The following is a 23370-nucleotide window of genomic DNA, read 5'->3' as shown; positions in this document are numbered from 1 at the left end:
TCAGAAGTGTCAGGAGAAAACATCAGATCATCTGGGCTCGCAAAGAAACCGTCTACCGTGGTAGGTGAAAGTGGAACCACTTCAGTTAGCAGAACAAAAGTGCAGAAGTGTGGATCACCGCTGTCAGCGTTTGATGCATTAGCGATGTCCGTAGTAGATGGTACCTGTATGCCTGTAGTTTCGAGTATCTCACCCTCAGTTAGAATTGCCGGTGAGACCTCAATGAATGCCGTCATCAGAACAGGCAGCCGTTGGGGGCAACACGATGCATGAGCCGTTACTGGTCCTAACAAAGTGTAAACATCCGATGGCAGTACTGATGGAAGTGTAAGACAAATGTCCAACATGCATTCCTGTCCGCAAAGCAGGCATCGAAGAACAGGTAAGATGCAATCTTGCCAGATTGGTCTGAACGATAGAAACCAGGTTGTGTTCAAATCTCTTAAACGAGCCAAAGCAAGAATCTGTGAAATCCTTTCACAATACCTCATGGCAAGGAGGCATTGTTCCATGGTAGTCTCGGTGTTGCTGGTGGCCGGACTTGCCATATGGGAGCAGAAGGAATACAAATAGAATTCCTGCTACTAGTCCCAAGATGAGAGGCAGACCGCCGAACACAGAGTGCACAAAATTTGGAAAAATGCCGAGGACTGCTTCAAATGGTGTTAACAGTCCCGAAAAACTTGTCTTAAATACATGTGCGATGCCGCTGGTATCAGACATGTTTAAGATTTGACTTAACTTTTCTGCGAAATGTACTGGGCAGTTTGTTGATAATAATGCATGTATCTCTGGAGAAGACCTTGCTACTTGCAGATCATACGTTTCTCTAGACGAGGTCAGTGGCACTTTTTTTGTAAAAGAATGGCTTTCATTCTGCTTAAAGTATCAATTCGTATAGAAGAGATATTCAGTGAAGGCCATAAAGCCGTCTCCCTTCCTGTCTCACTTTTTGGATACAATACTTGCATACAACAATTGACCGTGGATGACACAGTTACAAGATAACTTCTTCCTGGCAACATGCCACAACAGCTGTGATCGTTGAGCATAACGTAGCTGCCATTGGATAGCTGCCTGAAAATCGGCACTATCACTGTGGAGGGCGAACCGTGCAGGTGGCAAGAGAGGTTATTTGCAGAACCATTGCAGGCTCCGTGCAAATTAATACCCTGGCACACAAGTGTACCACTCAGTGAGTTTTTACAATTCTTACCACTAAGGGATACTTCATGTCCCCCATTCCAACATCTGTGTGTGTATGGTAAAACAGAGGTCGACTTAATGTATTCTTTACCCAACCTTTCATACAGGCCCACTGGTATATGCTCTAGACAATACTGAAACAGGAAAGACGTCACTGGTATCGTAATGGTGCAATGTATTATCCATTCAATGACAGGTTTCTCAGAAACTGTTAATTTTAATCTTTCGAGTCTTTCAATGCTCAGCACCGTATAGTCTGCTCCTCTTTGTGCCAAACAGATTTGTTTCTCTGTAAGGTTAAATACAGCAAACAATGACTTGGTATTGATTAGATGCCATGGCACATAGCCTGAACGGAAATTTTGCAAGGTCCAGCCTAGCAGCATGATAGAACGTAATTGAGACTGGCCATGTTGTAACATTAACAAGTCTTGTTCTATGATGTCAATGGCAGATGACACGATGCTGTCCAAAGAATAAATTCTGGAGGACAGAGTCGTTAACCCATTGTCCACTATAGAGAGGCTTTTTTCTAAATTTATACGATCAATTTCTCCTATTATTTCTGCAGTTTCCATTTGCGTCACTTTTTTCATATTTCGTTGTATGCCGCATATATTCTGGCGTATATGAAACGTTTTTGCCCTGGTTTGCGAGGCCCTATTAAGAAATCTCACAAATCATTGCTTTCTTTAAGTAAAGATAAGTGTTGTTTAATTTCTGGAAGTGTTGATTTTTGAAGCCACTCAAGGCACAGCTTCCCTACACTGTGAGGGGTTACTATCCCTGGATGTTGTCTCTGGGAATATCTTGGATCTGGCCTATTCATTTTGAACCCCTGTGTCTTGTTCAGGAATCTATCTTGACAGTTATTTGTTGCAGTGCGTCAGATTAACCATTTTTTCCAATCAGGATTAGTTCTGTTCTGTTTTAAAATATATGGTACGTCTACCTCCTCTTCTGTAGCATTATCACTGTCAGATGTGGGTTTAGGTATAGACGGTTTATTTAAATCTTTTATCTTAGCTAGGCCAACACAAGAAGTTTGTTGAACAGTGTCATTTAAAAACATAACTTGTTCTGGGATGATGCAGGCTCTAAATAAGGCTTCTCTACCTTGTATCTGCCAATCTTTAGTGCCCCAGATGGTTTTCGTCTCAATGTTGTCTTTCCAAAAGTTAAAACCTAATGCAGACAATTAGCATAAAAGTGTGCAGAAAAAATGTATTTAGTATTGGTCAACATTATTTTCATTCCTGTCTTATTTATATTTTTAAAATAAAACGTTTCTTGATTGGTAACATTAAACCCTGAGAAGTACGAAAACTTTTCTTGAAATGTTTTATAGCTGCCTTTCGGCGGAGTAGGACAATGTTCCTATTGATTGTAATGAAACACATTTCTAGGGCTTGCAGATTTATGCAAATAATGGTGACCATAATGATTCAAACAATACATTTGTTCATAATCTGATGACCCTTCTAAGTAGTCATGTTCTGTAAATTTAGCTGACATTTCTAAATCTTTCATCATGTTGTTAAAGTCCCAATCATCAGACAATTTACTGGGTGCGACAAAGTCACTCAAAGAAACCTTAAACTGATGTGAAATCTTCAATAATTCCAGCGGACCATAGATGTCATAATCAGTTCTGTCCCATGCTATACCCCCAGGTATAGGAACGGCTGTGATGTTCACTGCTGACAGGCCGCTTCTTTCACGATGAGATGATTTGTAAGGTTTCAGGACCAAGTTAATTTTCTTACTTGCTGTGTCCATAGTACTATATTTTCCATCAGTCATCCTTCCCAAGCTTAACACTAGTACGAGCCAGAGCAGGAGGAAACATATACCTAATCCAATCCAAAATTCAACCCATGGTGAAACCAGATATGTTTTTCCCAGTAGATGAAGGAGTTCTGTTATTTTTTCCTTGAAGTTTTTCTTTGCTGGCTTATCCTCAGGTTCACTGGGATCCTCAGAAAAGTTATCGAAGTTGATAAAGTAGCCAGAAGCAGTTCTGTCAATTGTTGGGATTGCATCAGGATTACTTGAAATCACTGGAGCTCTTTCTTGTCTCACCATGTTTGTATAGTCAGATGTCACATCATTGTAGACAGGCATGTCTTGACGAGCTGTTATTTGGGTTTCCAGAGGTACAAGTTCCATGGCTTTGTTGCATAGTCCTTCTTTTCCTACTGCAGGTTTATCAAAAGTGATAAGTCTTTCAGTTTGAACCTCTTGGATTGTAGCAAGATTTGGTCGTCTGCTACTTCTCGGGAGTCCACTGGGCCTACTACTTGTTATCGGCCACATGATTATGGTTTGACCAGGTCGATGGATACAACTCTGTTCTCCCTTTTACCATCAAGGGGCAGTAGTACTACTGATCTTGTTCCGTGGATGGCCAAGACAGGTACTGCTTTTCTGTAAGAAGGACCAAATTCCTTCTTTACCCTGATTTTCTCCCTGACCAGATCCCCAATCTTTGGAATCCAGACAGGCCTTGCTGGGACAGGTGGTTTTTCTTCAGTGGGCGTTTGCTTCTGTATTTTATTACTCAGACTTCTTGTTTCATTTAAGTCCTGTAAAACAGTCAAACGATATTTGACATCAAAGGGTTTTTGTTCCACCACTGAAGTCTGACAATCGAGGTCTTCGATTATCATTCTAGTACCAAACATTAGTTCATACGGAGTGACTCTACCCAGAGAATTTCTTGGCAAATTGTTAAGACTACGTTGGACACTTATTAGATGTTTGACACACCCATCACCCGAACCTTATACCTTAGCTGTTATGGATTGCTTTATGTCACGGTTTTTTCTTTCCACTACCGCATTACCCTCAGGATGGAAGGGACTAGAATATCGCAATGGAACGCCCAAGCTAGCCATGGCCTCCTTGTAAGCTCGAGAGCTAAATGCAGGACCCTGGTCAGAATGTAGCGTGCCAATTGCGTATGTGCCAATAAAGACTCGCAAATCCTTTATAACAGTTCTGGCATCAGCCGAGCGCTGAGGCCATATCCAAATAAATCTTGTCCTAGTAGTTGTTGGACTGCATTCGTCCATTAAGACGTTTGCAGGTAGACAGTCTAATGCTGTCTAGTAATGGTATCTGAACTGGGCTGGCTACTCTGTAGTCAGGTATCTGGTGGCTTTCGCTGCTGCCTTTTCTGTTGCAGTTAGGGCAATACATTGCGAAATTGTACACATCAACTCCCAGTCCCGGCCACCAGTACATCTTTTCTAATTCTATTAAAGATTTTAAGATCCCTTGATGTCTCAGACCCTCTCCCATATGTGCTTCGTGTACCAAAACAGCTCTCCGATTCCTGTTTGGAATTACTCTGTCCCCCACTCCAGGGGAGCAAAAGGAACAGAGTTTGCATCAATTATGTATGTATTTGGGAGTGGATAGTTTAGAGGTAACGCTGCATAGCTGCCTTCCATTGAGGTTTTTACTGCTAGTAACGTTTCACCATCTATTACTCTTTTCGAATGAGTGATTGTAGCTACGGAAGCCGTTTGCACAGCTGCCTTCGCGGCTTCATCAGCCAATGAATTCCCTGTAACGTGAACGCCATCACGTTGATGACTCAGTGTATGAATCACGTGAGTTTTTTGTAGTTCTTTCTGCAAAAGAACTACTTGTTCCCAAAGCATTTTATGCTTAATTGTGCCACCTTTTGAATTTTTGAAACCGTTTTGAACCCAGTTCTGCAAGTGTTTGTTGTAAGATTCAACGCAGAAATACGAATCGCACACTATTAGTGTGGGGAATTCGCGATCGGTATTTTCAAGCGCCATCTTGAAAGCCTGTAGTTCAGCTCGCTGAGCTGTACAGTCTCCGAGTGATTGAGTTTTAGTGACCATAGGTCTGAATTTACCTTCGCGCCAACGACCTTTAACGATTGTGCACGCAGCACTATAAGCTTGTTTACCCCCAATGGCGGGCTGTGCTTATCCGTCTGTATATATTTACATGCGTAATGTTCTAGAGGCAGAATTTCGGTTGGCAGAGGACATTCGTATTCGTATTGTAGGAATTCTTGTGTCTTCAAGTAGGGGTCAAAAACGTATTCACCGTCTGTTGCAGCAAGTGAGTTAACCCATTGTATCCATCTTGGATGTAAAGCTTTTGCATTTGGAATGTTCGCTTTCGACACTGCCTCTACGGCAGGTACAGGTGTAACGGTCATTATACGTTTACCCTGCGCGAGAGCTCTCTCTTTTGCTACTGTAGTATGAACCGGTCAGAATTTTTCTGTTGAAGTGAACTTCATTTCAGCTTGTGTGTACAAGTGTGATTTGAATGCAATTGGTACCTTGTCACCTTCATTAAAGGTCAGGTATGTGAATCCGCATTTCCCTGGGATGACACAGATCACGAGATTGCGCGCATTGTTGCGTGTATCTAATTGTGTTTTTGCTAACATGTCTGTTTGTACTGAACGTAAAATTTCTGTATGTTTCTGAGTCTAATTTGTTGGTTTGAAATCAGGTTTGATTAGTTTGTAGAGAGGTTTAACCCTTTCTGCGTAATTTAGAACATATGTTCTTCCAAAATTCAGGAAACCTAGAATTGACTGTAAGTTTTTCAGCCTCTTTTGAGGTTGGAGCAGCGCACATTTCTCAAGAAAGTTTGCTGCCAGGCTTTTGCCTTCACTTGACAACTCGTTTCCTAAGAATAGGACGTTGAGGTTGGCAATTTGTGATTTCTTAAAATTGAATTTGTACCCTTCAGAATCAAACCCAAGTATTATGGTGTTCACTCTTTTCAAGTGCACGTCCAAATCATCATCTGTAAGATAGATGTCATCGACATATGATAATGCCTCATCATCATACGTTTGCAGTAACTCTGTTACTCTGGCTGAAAATAACCCTGGACTATTCTTGAATCCCTGCGGGAGACGGGAAAATTGTCGCTGTGTCCCCAAGATTGAGAAAGCGGTCAAGTGCCTACTTTGCGGTGCAATGTTTTGACAGAAAAACCCATTTGAAAAGTCTAATGTGGTTTTATATTTTCTGTGCACGATGTTATTCATCAGTGCTGCACTATGTGAATTTTGTACTGCAAAAGTTTTGCAACAAGAGTTTAGGTGTCTTTAATCCAAAACTAGACGATATGAATTGTCTGGCTTGGAGACAGGAAACAAAGGATTGTTCATAGATGAGGTGCATGTTTCAATCACCCCTTGATATTCAAGTTGATCTAAGATCTCCCTGACTTGTTTTTTAGCTTCTTGCTTGACTGGATACTGCCTCTGAGCAGTAGGTTGATTTTTTAACTGGATTTTGTGGTAAGGGGAATCCTCATCCCATCCTACATGATTTTTATATAATGCTGGAGCCTGAGCTACTGCCCATTTCCTGGCATATGTATATTTATTATGAATTGGAATGTGATTTGAGAAGGCTTGCATAATTATCTCTTCGCCGTGTGGGCACTCCCTAACAACTGCAGGCGGCCAGTCTCTTTATTTATTTATTTATTTATTTAAACTTATTAAGCGCGCAGCTACCCGCAGTGGGTTTCCCGGCGCTAAGGAACAGAAAAGAAGAAGGAGTTTGCATGCTGATCTTACTGATGGAGAGCTTCTATTTGCTGTTGAAAGAGCCAGGTTTTCAGTCCCTTGCGGAAACGGAAGAGGTTGATTTCGGTTTTCAGGGCCACGGGGAGAGTATTCCACAGTTTTGGACCCAGATAGGCAAAGGATCGACCACCATTTTTGCTAGCCTATATCTAGGAGTGGAAAAATCACCATTTCCGGAAGATCTCAAAGTTCGTCTAGGCTTATAGGCCTGGATGAGGCCCTTTCAGCTAGAAGTATGTCATAACCCTTTGAAAGCTTGTCCCCAAAGAGAGCTTTTGTTTTTCTAGTTATGTCCCTCTCCATCCGGAGTGTTACTTCATATAACTTGTGGGGTACACTAACCCTGGTGTCGGCAGTTTCAACTTGAATGCATTCATTCAAGTCCACTGTCTCCAGATGATCCTTCAGGATCTTGCGAACTATGGTTACTTCTGAGCCCATTCCCTGTTCTTGAGTTGTGTCCTCAGAATCATCGGCATGTCTGATCTTTACACTTGCTACCTTCTTTTTGGTGAATTGAGTTTTCTTATTTTTTGGAATGTGCTGTTCGTATTTGGACTTCACGCATTCTTCTTTCTGTTCTGACCGTCCTCTTCTTTCTGATTTCTGCGGTGAAGTCTGAAAGGTACGAGAGGAACGTGTATCATTATCTTGATATCTATCAGGTTTTCTGAAAGTATCCCTATTTCTGAGGTTGTACCTCTTTTCAGAGGGCTCCCGTTGGGGAGACCTACCTCCTCGTTGAGGAGATCTTCCTCTGGACTGGGAATGCTTCTCTCTAGGAAGCGTTTATTTAGTGTTCTCTCACTTCTTTTTAGGAGTAGTGAGATTATTTTTTATAAAAGTATTTTCAGGATTCTCTGTTAGTTGTGGTTTTAATGGTTTCCCACCCAAACTATCTCTACCTAGTTCTTCATAGGATTTTTCAATAATTCTGGCAAGCTCATATGGTTGCTCAGTAATGTCTGTTTCTTTTAATTTCTGGCGGATTTCCACTGATGCTGTTTCACCTCTAATGTTGGCTAATAATATAGCCGAGACCTGTTTGAAATCTTTCAGTAATTTCATACCTAGATTTAAAGCCGGTTCTGGACCATATTCATTTTGAATCTGTCTTAGAACATCTGGTATTACCACCATGGATGGAACACCATGTGGTTTAGTGTAGATTGAAGCAAAGACCATGCCCCAAGTGTAAACAGATTGTTAGAATCCTGTGTTTCTCATGAGGCGTACTATCAGGAAATACTGCCTCTATTTGAGTGATTTTTTGTGCTAACCAGAACGGAATTTGTTCTCGTTTTGCTGGTAGTTTACCAATGACTGACTGTATAGTCTGTGGTGTGATTTTATTTGTGGTCCCCTGGTGAGGGGTGTGCTGTGGAATTCTTACAGCTGGTTGGACTGTTAATGTCCGCATGACATATTGAACCAATTGTCTATGTATTTTAATTAACTGGTTTAGCTGAGCTAACAATTCTGCATCTGACATCCTTTCAATGTCTGGATGTGGTGTATAGCTGGTTAGTACCGGCCATGTTGCTCCTGGTCTACCTAGTGGACCGAGCCTGGTAATGTGATTTTGATGTTTTAGGGCGCCTTTAAACCAGAGCTGATGCTCTTGGTAAGTTAATGGAATTTCAACGTCCTCAAAAGGAACGTATTCCGCTGGAGGTTCCTCTGCTTTGTAGTAGTGGAACTCATGTGTTCCCGCATTAGCTGCTGGAAACTGAATCCATGAATAGAATACCTCTGTTTCCGATACTCATGTGCCTCTATGACAAAGATTAGCCTGCCACCTTTTGATGATACTCCATTATTTATGAGTCTGTAAGTTATACTTTTCCATACATTTACCGGGAGCAGTATAGCATCTGTGTCATTTTCTAGGATAGCAGCGTCATCTAAAGCCGTTTGAGCTGCTGCTGCAGCTCTCTCTATTTCGGTATCACTATCTGACATTTTAGTCGGCTGAGAGTTTGCAGAAAATGTTTCAAGGAAACAAAGATTAGGTGCACAATATTTTGGAACACTGTATCCTTCAACGTTGTACAAACCAAAAACTTATACATAGGATCTTTCGTCCTACTCAGTTTTGACGGATATTATCCTTTCACCCACTCCAGAAGTCTTTTGGAGTTTTTATGGGAGAAAAGGGGTCTGTGTGAAAAGCACGACTGAGTTACTTTAGTATCTAGCGTTAAATTATCGCCTTACCAAACGTTGGGCGCCATATAGTGTAGTTCCTATATTCCCAATAGGCTCTGCGCATTGGAATATTATATCCTGCAGCTTAGACGTAGGACTTATGTCGACTAGGTCTCTGCCGAATATATTAGACTTAATTGTGAGTGCCAGCTAGCTCAGAGGTCACTAGAAACTTTCTCGAAAGTACAAGAAGGGATTAGTCTCTGACAACCATATAACATGACAACTTTGTTTCCCCAGAATGAAACGTATCTCTAAAGTCGCGGAAACAATACATGGCTATTTCACTCAGTCAGATGTGCATGCTTCGTTTCACCAGAGTAGCTTAGAAATAGAGAGACGGGCGTTTTCAATAAAAGTATTTATTGAACAGTCTTATTTCTTAAGCATAAGAAATGCACTGCTACAATTGAAATGCTAGTTAAGAAGTACAATGCATTTAATACGAATAGTATTATAAAATAGTACTGTAAGAGCATGATATGGTTTCTAAGCCATAAACATAGAGTACATAAAATGCATAAAATACATACAGTGATAAAATAGTGGCTAAAAGTACTCAACTGGTGCTTCTAAAATACACCTACCCCGGTGTACCTAACCTAAGTCTAGTACGAGGGAGGAGCAAGTGTGGCGTAGCTAAAGTCTAGTAATTTTCTGCCAAGAATCTGTTCCAAGAAATCTCTAAGGGTCTAATCAGCTCCGAACCTTGGTTTTGGAATGATAGAGGTCTAGTATCTCTCTCTCAGGACTCGATCTCCCAGCAACCCGCAAAGGTAGCCTGGAAACACCGGAGCTGGATTTCTCGGCAAGAGAAAAGACAGCGTCTTCTCAGTGCGTCAGTTGGAGGGTCGGCTTCCTTCGGCACTTGCAGCAGCAGGGCCTTGGGCAAGTAGTTAGTCGATCTGCTCCTAAACCACCGTGTGTTTGACTGGGCAAATGTAGGCATATTTATACTTTGAAGGTGCTGAGTTTGACGTAAGATTGGACATAATATCGTCACTAGTGCCTCAGTTCCTTGAAAACTCCAGGAGTTCTTGGATAAATTAGTATTCAAGCAGGGGGAAGTCCCTGAGTGCTGAAGGCTGGTTTTTCCAAGAAATCATTGTGGATTCTCGGAGTTTAGTGGAAGTAGCCATGCCGTATTTGGGCTGCACAGGCTAAGACTAAATAAGGCAATGATTCCTATGCCTATATAAGATTGGGTGAATTATACCTATATATGGGCATGAATCCGGAAAATTACACTAGGGTCCTAGATTCCCACATAACAACTTGCGTGTGAACATTTACACGGATTGCCGCTATGCTTTTGGAGTGGTTCATGTTTTTGGCCTACTCTAGAAGGAAAGAGGCTTTCTTACATCCCACGGGATGGAGATAAAGCACGGAGAATTAGTACATAATCTTTTGACTGCACTTACATATCCGAAGAAAGTTGCCATTATGAAGTGTAGCGCACACAAAAAGATTACTGACAAAATAGGACAAGGAAATGCCTTTACAGATCGTGTAGCTCGCGAAACTGCAATACAGCGAAGCACTACACCTATGTACGAAGTAAAATCACAAACTGAGCATTGGCATGATGCTAGAGAGGAAGTATTGGATATACAGAGATCTGCCTCTGTGGAGGAACTTGAGCAGCGGTCCAAAGAAGGAATGTTGGACGATGATGGTTGTTGGCGCAACAAAGACATGGATAAGTGGAAATTGCCTGCAGCCTATTTACAACCTATGGTTCAAATGGCACATGGGCTGGCACATGTTGGGGCTCTAGCAATCACTAAATTGCTTACACAAGTCTGGGAGCATCCTGAAATTGCCAGCACAGCTAAAAGAGTGGTACAGTCCTGTTTGATCTGTTGGCAGTACAATCCTGGAAAAGGGACACGAACTCCTACAGAAGGGTTTGCTACACCAACCGCACCTTTTGAAGTTTTGCAGATGGATTACATCCAACTTGAACGCTTCAACAATCTAAAATATGTCCCAGTGGTGGTATGTGCCTTCAGTAAATGGCTAGAGGCGTACCCTACAAAGAATACTACTGCTCTTACCACAGCAAAGGTGCTTTTGAAGGAATTTTTCCCTAGATATGGTGTTTGCAAAACTTTGTGGAGTGACAACGGACCCCATTTTATTGGGCAAGTTGTTGATTATGTCCTGAAAGGATTAGGGATAAAACAGAAATTCCATGCAGTCTTCCACCCACAATCAGCAGGATTGGTGGAAAGGTATAATGCTGCCTTAAAAATGAAACCGGCGAAAATACTGGCTTCCACGTCCCTAAAGTGGCCAGATGCCTTTGGCACTGTTGTCCATAAGATCAGTACCACACTCACGATCAGGTCTCACACCATATGAGGTGGCATTTGGAAGACCGATGAACATTTGGGGAGTTCCTAAGCCACGCCCCATACATGATGTACCTTGTGTTCTGTTGAATGATTATTTGGCACAGTTAACTGACAGTTTGACTTCTATTCATCAACAGGTTCGAGAAGCTCTTCCTGATAGATCTACAGGTGAGGCCCATGATCTCTGTCCTGGTGACCATGTGATGGTCAAGGTCTTCGACAGATCGAACAGCTTGGAGCCGAGGTGGCGAGGTCCGGAGCAGGTGCTGTTGGCTACAAGGACAGCGGTTCGAGTGACGAATAGAAAGAACGGGCTCCATACCACGACTGCAAGCGTGTATCGCCTGCCTTGCTGGAACCTGCTGTGCTGACCGACCATCGAGAGATTCTGGAAACGGAGAAGGGTCAAGCTATCTCATCTGACGAGTCTACGGAAGTCTTCCCGTACCACGTGATTCCTGGAACAGTGCGATATAATTTGAGACCGAGGAAAGAATCTGCAGTTTTGAACGAGACTGGTTGAGCTACCGCCCTGGGTTTGTGAAACGGAGAGCCAATGAGGCAAGGGGGGGGATCAGCCCTGCATTAGCGTAGTGACACCCGTCTTGGCTCGTGGTGAAGAGATCATCGGCTACCCAAGAGATAAGAGCTCCAACGATTGTTTTTAACAGGTTCTTAGAAAGATCGAGCATCGTTGTCAATTAAAATGAATACGAAAATAATTTGTGCTGTAGGGTTTGTTGTTTCCCTGGTGGTTTTGGCAATAACCACTTGGTTTATTGAGAAAGCAGTTCCTGCTCGACAGCTTTTTGTTGCAACTACTCCAGCTCCACTGAGCATCACTACTACACTCTTCCTTATCATGAGCAGAAACATCAACAGTCCTATCTGAATAACACATTCATTCAGATGTTGCATCATACCCATAATGCTACAAATGCTACCAATTGTTGGGTGTGTGGGATGATACCTGCGCACCAGAAGAAAAGAGGTACTCCTTTTATTCCTCTACCGTTTTCTCATAATGGTTTATGTAAAGCTTGGTATGCCCTTTTGTTTGCTTATGGGAAACCTTCAATAGGTGGAATCATTTTTTGATTGAATAAAGAATGTTACCAAGATAAAGATGGCTATCCTCAAGCTAAAGGGACTAAATGAGAATGGGATGAATACCAACCGGACAATATTTCGACCCCATATGTCTTCACAAATGTGAGGGCAATTAAAAACAATGGACTTTTCGTGATATCTGTAACAAGAGCAAAAGCAGATTTATGTATTAGCAGTGTTGGGAGAATTCCCGTAGGACGAAGCGAATGTACTACTGTATTAAACATTGAGGGTGTTATAATAGCAGCTTTATATCGTCACATAACACCTATTTTGTGTGTGGTAATAAAGGATATTACCAATTACCTGTTGGATGGTCAGGGGTATGCTACATATCATTTTTGTTACCCCCTGTGTTTTTAGCACCTGCATCATATCAGCTTGACGTGAAACTGTATAATGATCTTTTAAAATATAGATATAAACGGACAACAAGTACTGATGAGATTGTTCAAACAGACACCGCTCTGCAACAATATGTTGATTTCAATTTGGGTTTGTTTTTCTTCGTGGGTGCTGCATTAAATAGTAGAAAGATCAGACGATTGACTCGTGTAGTGGAAGCTGTCACCAATCAGACAGCTATGGCACTTGAGGACATTACAGAATAACTGCAAATTGCAAGAATTGTAGCCCTCCAGAATCGTATCGTGCTCGATGTGATCTTGGCTGATTGTGGATGGTGCATGCCGCATCATCGTAAGCAGTTGCTGCGTCTTTATACCTGACCACTCACCTTCAGTTTATGACGTAATCTCTAAACTACATAAGATTGCTGCAGACATCCACCCAGAGACTGGAACATGGACATTTTCAAATTGGATATGGACACTCTTTGTTACTTGGGGCTGGAAACTACTGACTTTTCTATGTATACTACTGGTGATACTATTTACATGCTGTACTTGTATACAATGTGGTCCCATGATTTGCTCTATGTGCATTACTGCTTGGACACCTGCCAAAAGAAGTGTTACAAAAGTAAGCAAATGTTAAGCAATGAAATTACTGATATGATGAATATCAATATAGAGGATGCAGATCCAGTTTACCCTAGACAGACGAATGTCTTCAGCAAATGCTGAAAGGGTCGTCTGTGGTAGTTTACCAATAATTAGGTTAAGCATTAGCAGAAGACATTCAGTATTTCGAGACATCCTTGCCCGCTTTACGGAATCCATTTTGTATTTCTGTCGGCTATTTTGTATGCCATGTGCTCTGTCCTGCCTTCCTGTCAACTGCTCTTGAAATCTGCCTAAAGACAAGATATGTTTAGTCTCCTCTGCTCTGCACATGCCCAGTAGAGCTAACAGCTGTCCTCAACTTGTAACTGTCAAGATGTGCCCATCAAAATTAGCTAACTGTCAGCCCTTCCCACTTGTTGCTAGGACACTCTCTATATGACCTTATATGTGTCTGAAACCAGTACTCTGTACCTTGTACCGCCTTCATTTCAGCCTCTGTGTGGGTATAAAAGGACTAAGCTCCTTCTAGTCAGTGTGCTACCTCATACTATACCGAAGGGAGTTGTGTGAATGTAGTTCCACCTCATGAGATTTAATAAACTCAGTTTTTTTCTATTTCAGTTTCTGTGCCAACTTCTTACTATTGTTCTAAGGACTCTGAGCAGAGAAGGGCGAATCCCTTGCACTAGTAGGCCTGGCTGAGGCTTGCTACTACAAGAGTGGCCGGAGTCTCACAGGCATCCTGCTCCATGTTCCTTCCAACTGTCTTGGATGCCATCATCAGCCTGACGCTGCAGCACCTATAGTTCCCCAATACTGCGCAAGAACAGCTTGCCAACAAGCAAGGCTTCTATGCCATTGCTGGTTTCCAGCATGTGTTTGGGGCAATCGACTGCACCCACGTGCAACTTGTGCCTCCTGCAGACACTCACATATATACAGGCAGGAACAGGAAGCACACACACTCAATAGACGTGTCTGCAGTCGTGGAACACCTGGGCCTGTTCATGCCGTCACCAAGTTTCCAGGGAGGGTGCATGACTCCAATTGGTCATTAACCAGAGGTTCGAGAACGGCATCTATGGACATGGACTGCTCATTTGTAAGTACACAATTAATACACTACACACCTCAAGTCACCAACCATGTAGCTCAACCATGTGAGTTTGCACATGTAGGAAATTGAATCTGACATACATTGAAACTGGGCCAACTACTATACACAAATAGCTAATGCCAGAGAACCACATATATGTAAGTTGGGCCAAAAAGGGAGTAGGCCAGAAATACTTTCACAAACCACTAAGTCACTGTCGGAATACAGATCTTGCAGAACTCATCAGACACAAAATGAAATGAATCATTGCAGCATGTTCCACAAGACATATGCTTGTGCTGTGCTGCGTTCATTTTGAAACAAAGACGTGTCATATATACAACAAGATGACAGATTGCCCTGCAGTCCCCCGCATCCTTCTGGGTCGTGTCAGGGTGTAGCATGCATAGAAAAAGCATACAAACGAGAAATGCAAATCTCACTACATGATGTGCATCCCTACACCACCCTTGGTAGGTGTATCAATATTATGCATTCCCTACTAAAAAATTAATACCAGATGCGCAAATGTAGCCAAATAAACGTGTATTGAGTGGGAACACACACTGCAATATCCATGGGCATAACCCAAACATGCATACAAGCAGATTCAAAGTTAACATATGCCCAAGGACATCAACATGCATGTCAGTTGTCTTTACATGTCTCAGTAAATCAATTACACCAGGTAGCAGTGCTACTGTGACTCAAACAGTGACCCAACTTCGAGGGCAAAGGGGATGTAAATAACCCACAATGAGTTCAACATTTAGCATCAAGTATTTCCACTGCCAGCTACCCTCAGCACAATAACTTACAATGATGTATCTTGCTGATGCAGAAACATAGTAATGTGCCAAAAGTCAAGGGGGCTGCTTCACAAGGACCATGTGCCACTGGTGCCTCATTTACAATCTGTGCATAAGTGACGTACGGGTGGCACAATGGGCCTGTAAATAACCCCAAATGTGTTTTGAGGTACCCAGACATCCTGACAGTTACAACATGGAGGTAACACATAGCACCTGGCCAATGGCATCATGGTGATCATAGTGTATAACGTGCAGGCAATTCAATTTCAGTAATGCAGTTTTCACACAAGAGTGTAGTACTACATACACAGTGCATGTAGTACTGCGCTCTTGTGTGAAAACGGACCTGATGGTGTTCCTGTGAAGACACCGTAATACAGTAATAAGTTCAGATGCCCAATACATTGTCCCATTCCCACTCTTTCTTTAATTGGTGTCATATCCCCTGCTAGCTGACGGATCTGTGTGACACAGTTGTTTTGTTAACATGACTTTACATGATTTTATTTCCAAAATAACAATCTGTGGACTTTGGTTTTAAGAAATGCTAGTGACAGGACATTTATAAATGGTGAGTAGGTAAAACAATTGCGAATGATAGCATCCCTCCTTGCTGTTCCAGCGGCAGAAGCTGTGGTGTGTCTTGCATCTGCTTCTTCGTCCTGGCCATCCTCCGTATTGAACTGCTCCTCCTGGTCTTCTGGCAATGGTGTGCTTGTACGTACACAGATGCATCCTTGTAGCTGAGGCCACATAGCTGTAGACCATCATAAAAGTTGAAACACAACATATCTGCGAATTCTGTGCCATAGGAAAAAAGGTAACTGACAATAGTTCCAAAGATACATAACAAATGTGGACTGCTTCCACTTGTGGGTGTGGAGGATGAAGATACAGAGGATAGTACAGCTAGAATAACGGATGTATCAATACAGTGCAGGGAATGCTTCAAACACCAAGCATAACCATTCATTCAACATGAGCAAATTACACTACCTCCCTAGATGACACTTGTGTCACTGGAATGACCAAGCAGCACATGTCTTGCATCACTAACACTGTGCATGAATCATCCATCAACACTACACTGATCTAACAATGCTATAGTTCCATAAGCACAAACAATGACACATAGGTCAGCCATGGGACAACTGGCAAGGCATTAGCAATCAAAAACGTGTATGTAGGACTATAGACAAGGCAATGCAATGGCAAGAAAGTGTTGATGTCACATGCACAACAACATGAGTGTGGCATAGCAATGAAGGTGGAGAACGGGCTACATCCTCATCAAATAACTCTTACTCTGTGTTGACACCCCCAAGACAGAGAACAGACATACACATTGTTGAAGTGCAACAGGGAAACCAATAAGTACAGCCAAAACATGCAAGCTACATACAACCTATTACATCAGGAATGGACATTGTATTGGGTCAGATGAACATGAAACCATGAAATAAATTGTAGCACCATGAAGTTGCACCACCTATCTCAGGATGGTCACTGACAAGTTTACCCATGTCAAGTGCATGATGTGTGTGATTTTGGCTTCATCACGACTACATCAATCAAAATACCCACCCATCTGCAGGCATAGTTGAACACATAGATAAACATGCATCTGAAAAATAACTGTCAATCTCACACATTGTTGTGTCTCAAGGAATGTCCAACATACTCTTCATAAAACATTGCTGTGCAAGATGGCCAGCCACCATGTATAGCATGTGTTGCAGTCCACTGTGGCAAACCATCCCCTCAAATCTAGTTAGGTGTACGCTAGACAGAAACCTGTGTCCCGATAGCACTAAGGGAAATCACTGTACACCCAAAATCTCAATAACATGGGACGAGGAAAGGCTGCACCACCCAGTTGCCTCATGAATGCCAACTTTGGCAAGCAGATTACACGTTCAACATTGCCCATGGAAATCTGGGTCATACATGCAGTGTGCTCACGGCTTTTGGGCAGATACCACCCATGGGCCTCCTCCGCTTCACGCCCAACCATCTCCCAAACTGGAAAACGACACCAGGCCTCAAACTGCACCACCATCTCCGAATCACTGACACAGCCAACTTAATCCTCTTTCAGTCCAGATTACACAAGCCTGGGTACAGCAGTGTACTTCAAATGTGCAGGGGAACCTACAGATGTAGGAGATGCAAGCGGACCATTTTAGTTGCCTTGTCATAGGTCCCCTGCATCACAAGTTTTGTCCGGTTGAGGGGCCTTAACCTCCACAGTGACAGACAGAACAACCTACTCCGGCAGGATGACTTGGAGAGGCACCGCCAAAAATAGGATGTCTCACCTGTCTCCCCAGTGTTCTATTGGTGCATGTCATGCAATGCAGATCACCATTTGTTCATGATCAGGAGCACCTCAAATGATCACCACAAGAAGTTGCACCATGCGGACGTCTCATTTCAGCAACGTGTAAACACTTAACATGCCAGGCTTTGCCACCAGGTAATAGTCATTGCTGATGCATCAATGTTAGCAGCCAGGGCCCACAGTCTGGTGCACGATGCAGGCACCAACATCAACATCAGTCTGCAGTAACTCTGCAGTATCTGTGGCTTACTCTCTGGGTCTCATACAGAATGAAAGCGTGGTCTCCAGTACAAGGGTACTGTCTGCAATTACAGGCATTGGATGCTTTGCTGTTGCAAGCATTGCACAATGCAAAGTTATGCTCTGCTGTTCCAAGCCAACAACGTAATTTTCACTTGTGAATCTGGGTCTACAACATGTTTGTACATGGCTTACTTAGGCTTGTTGACCTATGAATATTTGTGACATGGCTGCTCCATTCTGCAATCTGGCACACACATTTATCTATGCATTATCATAGGTGTCCCTGTAAGCTCTTGTAGCTCCTAGAGGCTGAAAATTCAGGGAGGGCTCTCTAACATCAATACATTTGTCTGCTATCTGTCCAGCCATCCCATCATTGTCTCTACTAGCTCCAAGATGTGTATCACTGTCACGCTAGAGTGATATTTAAATGTGGCTGGCACAAGACGGTCGTTACGTGTTTGGAAAGACAATTATTTAGGAACACGGGTTTTAAATAAACATGGACTGACAACAAGTGTAACTGACAACAAAGATTACTGAATATGGATAAACAATGCAAAGGAACATATTATCGAAAAGATATTTTATTCAAAAATATATTTATTAGGGATCTGGTTTTAAACATTCATTGCCGATCCAGCATTGATTATCATAGTGTGCATTTTATGCTTATTGTGCATCACAGTACATTTCAGTGTAAATATACATTTCATAAATAGATTCAGGTGAATACGAAAGATGATATATATACAAGGGTAAATATTGTAATCACAAAAACATGGCTAAAGGTAATTTTGACATTGCTACGCGCGTTTCGGCAATAAGCCTTCATCAGGAAGCCATGATATATGTTCCGAGTGCACCTAAACAAAATACATGAAAGATCCATATCAGTGTCAGTTTCGAGTCCTAATAATTACATCACATATGCATTCAATACATTTAATCTAATATTTACAACCTATCATTAAAAACAAGGGACAACAAAAACCTTAATATATACATCTATATATCTATGTACAATGTTACACACACTTCCTCGAACCATTTTATGTTTACAGCTCAAAAGACATACATACATACCGTAGATGGCACATACTATTTTAACCATAACTGTAAATACAGATATAGACCAATAGGTTTCTCTGGATTCTTGCAAACCTTTGGTCCATCATATAAAAATCCATTACCTCATGTCTTTTGAGCTGTAAACATAAAATGTACTGTGATGCAGAATAAGCATAAAATGAACACTATGATAATCAATGCTTTTCGATAATATGTTCCTTTGCATTGTTTATCCATATTCAGTAATCTTTGTTGTCAGTTACACTTGTTGTCAGTCCATGTTTATTTAAAACCCTTGTTCCTAAATAATTGTCTTTCCAAACACTTAATGATCCCAATTTGGGAACTCTAGTTGGGGATACCTCCTTTTCTCACACCCACAAGAAGGTCGTTACGCCATGCAACGTCCTCTTGTACATATGTTGGGAAGGTGACAATGGTTCTGGTCGATAGACACCGGTCAAAATTATGTCATGCATTGCAACCTCTAAAATGCATAGCTCAATCTCTTAAAATTATGGCCATCAGTGCCTTTGCACAACCCATTGTAAATGTGCACATCTCTGCCTCCAGCTGAATCAAATATTCAAACGTGAATCAAATATTCAAACGTGAATCTGCAGTATAACCTTGGCATTGTATGCTGCATCACAAATCTCATATAGTGACTGCCTGTTGTTCAAGTACATGTGTGTTGCAAGCCCATTAAAATGCTACAGACATCCCAGCAATGTGTGATGTAACAGTCACACATACCACCAATGTTAACTATCATGACTACCACTGATACATGTATTTTCTTACACACATGACTAGTAATAGATAGGCATCAGGGTGAGGAACAAGTGCCTCTTGACAGCTTTGAATCACTGATATCAAGACAGTACAGATTTCCTAGAGTCAACTACACAACACAGATCATCCAAGCAACATGGTACATTTGCAGATCAACTAGCAATTTGTGCCAAAAATGTGACTACTTTTCCACATAATTGATAATATTTATCATAATCGCCAGGGAAAATACCCGCAAAATACATGTATATACAAGGAAATATTTCTGCTTACTCCATAGCGGCTAAAATGTAGTCATAAAGTCTAAATCCGGGCCGCAAACACACAGGAAGTGGTGTCAGTATGCATACTATTCCATGGAGAAGTATTGTACTCTTTCACTTTCTCTTTCAACCACACTGTTAGTGTCTGTTGAGAGTTTTGGAGGTTTTGAGAAGTGCCTGTCGGTGTTGGTGTGTTAGAGAGTGGTTCTGTGCCTAGTCTACTGAACCTGTTGAGTCCTGTCGAGTCCTGTGTCTTTGTCCTTCCGTGTTTTTTGCATTTTCGTGATTGTTGGGTGATTGTCTTAGAAGTATATTTGTATTTTTCACTGTTATTTGTTTTTTTTGGGGGGGGGGGGTTAATATTTATATTAGTGTGTTTACTGTGAGATGTTGGGTCAGGGTAAGGAGAGCAGGATGTCTGAGGGGGCATTGGGGGGTTTCCTCTGACAAGTCAAATTCTTTTTGCCACGGATGACGGAGGCTGAGGGACTTGTCCTCCAGGGATATGATGTCAAGATCAGGAAGGTCAGCTGGGAGCACATCTGCAACAACATGTTGCCAATATTCGGTGTGGACAGGACTGTCACACAGAGGAAGCACCAATGGCAGAATTGTGTTGGGCGTGAGGGAGACCGACTGGATCACCGGGGAGTCAACGTGGCAGGCAAGATGGTAAGTACATGTCAAAAAGTGTTTGAGATCAGAGTATGATTCGACTGTTCTTAATTTAGGTGCAGGACCACATCTATGCCCCCCTTTTAAATGTGTTCCATTGCAAAATGAAATGAGTTTCATGGTGTACTGTCCTTCGCAATGCACATTCCCTTTGGAAAACTTCACATAAATTCATAGCTGAGGAGCTGTGTGATACAAAATGTAGGATATTAAAATGTCAAGTGTCCTGACACACCTGTGGTAAGACTTATGGGCCATTTGACTACACAACATCAAGTATATTGATGTTGGCGAGGTAAAAGGTGACTAATGAAGTGTACATAAAGTTATAGTCAGATTTAGTTCACAGGTACTGGCAGGATTGTCCTGTAGGCCACAAGGCTGCAATTGTCATGTGTTGAGTGTCAGACAGGCAAAGCACATCTCTACATGTATGCAACATGGACACACACATAACTATCACGTTGAATGCAATTGAATTAAGATGACTTCAATGATGCACAAGAGACGTGTAAAATGTGATGTGTAATACATATCTTTTTGGTATTATCCTTTTGTCACAGCCGGAAGACCATTGATCACACATAGAGACGTGGATTCCTTCATGGGCCCACACACCACTGGTTAGCGCCTTTCTAACACATTTTGATTGTATGTGAGGACAGAAATATATCATGTCAATGATCCTGTATGTTGGTGAACAATGTCTGGCTGTGAATCACATGGACCTCACCTCTAGTGTGATGAGGCAGCATCAAGTACAGAGTTATGCACCTAATCATCAGTTACTGATGGAGAACAACATTGGTCTTTTTGAATTGATGTTGCCAGACCTCAGATAATTCCCTACATCCATGCACCATACGAGCAACTATACCAGTAATTTCTTAATTTTACCCTGTCATCGAGCCTATGAGGCAGCATCCAAAACATTTATGCACTCTTTCAGAATTGTGCCAGGGGCCAGCTTTGGTGCTAGCCATTGCTAATGTAAACTGTTGTAAATGATTATAATTGTCTACCCGTGATCATGGCACATTTGTTGATGAATAGCATTTGCAACATGCTGTAGTATATTGAAAAGTATGCACTCAAAAAAGAGGAACTGGTGGCTTTTAGAGGTCCAGCATAGGTGCCCCAAGAATGGTCAATAAAGAAGGGTATGCAGTTCCCAACAGTAGCAGGGGGACAAGAGGGTTAGGTGGTCATGAGTTACCGGGGGAACAGGGAGTTCCTCCTGATGGAATTTGGGCCCTCACACACCCGGCTAGGTGTCATTCTTCATCATAGGGCATGCTCCTTGTCAGGTCAGCGCTGCAATACCTGACCGGCACCTAATGGGGGGCTCTTTGGCGGAGATCTTTTAGTAGCCGGTTGGTGCTGTTGGGCTTAGGGCCTAAAAGTGTAGATGGAGGAAGTGCCAGAGAGAACAATTTTAATCAATAGGGCTTCCAACCTGATTGGCGCTTTGTCAGATGATCAACATGTTTCTCGCTTAATAGTCATGCAATCTAGTGTCAATTCGTCAAGACCAATATAAACAAATCTATCTAGATGAAGGTGGTTGTCTGGTGGTATGTACCTGATAAACCAACCTAAACAAACCTACAGTGTAGTACTGTGGAAGGATGATCAACCTAATGGAACAAAAACAAATATTTAGACAACAAGTTCATTAATGCAGTCAAATACAAAGCACACGGGTCCCCATACAAATGAAATGCTCAGAGCACACAATGGTGATAAGTAAAAACAAAGTGAGAGCCAATTGAGTGTCAATCTCTATGATATTATAATGGCTCATGAGTTAATATGGTGGAACACGCACCATGGTAGCAGAAAGAGATGACTCACCCTATTTATGTTGGTAATTTATAGCATCGACACCCGGCAGGTAAGACAATTGAAATTTCCTAGTGTACTGGGCGGGGGTCATAGAAAAGAAATGTATCAGAATGAATGATTGAATGAATAAAAGCATTGTAAAGTGTGAACTTAGCCCAGCGGTGTCAAGGGGCTGTGGAAAGTGATAAGGGTCCAGAGATGCCCATTAGAAAAAGGCTTACAGATTTGAGATGGTAAAGAGCCAGGTCTTCAAGGCCTTACGGAACAGAAGATGAGTTTCCAGAGCTGTGATAGAAAGAGAAAGGGAGTTCCAAAGTTTAGCCGCAGCCAGCGAAAAGGCCCTATCCCCCCATCTGGCTTTCCTAAACCTGGGGACTATGACCAGGTTCTGCTGGAAGATCTTAGCTGCTTAGCGGGGCATATCTCTGAAATCGTTTTTTAATGCCTTCTGACCCCATATTGTAGAAGGCCTTGTGTACCAGACACAGGGCTTTAAATACAATCCTCTGACCCAGCGCAACTTGCTGATGGTTGCCGAGACGGAGTGGTATTTGGGAAGGCCCATCACCAGTCTGGCAGCGGCATTCTGCACCAGTTGAAGTCGATGCACAAGCCCCTTATTTATGCCCACATAAAGAGCGTTTCAATAGTCTAATCTAGACAACTCAAGGGCTACAACTGCCAGTTTCCGCAAGGGGAAGGAGAGAAATTTAAGATTCTTTTTAAGGTCCTTATCATCCCAAAACAGGAGGAAACTGGTCTATTTATTTGAGGGCCC

Source organism: Lissotriton helveticus, chromosome 1_1 (genome assembly GCF_964261635.1).
Source record: "Lissotriton helveticus chromosome 1_1, aLisHel1.1, whole genome shotgun sequence".
Taxonomy (NCBI): Eukaryota; Metazoa; Chordata; class Amphibia; order Caudata; family Salamandridae; genus Lissotriton; species Lissotriton helveticus.
The sequence above is the reverse complement of the archived record's forward strand: the minus strand, read 5'-3'. Positions refer to the sequence as shown.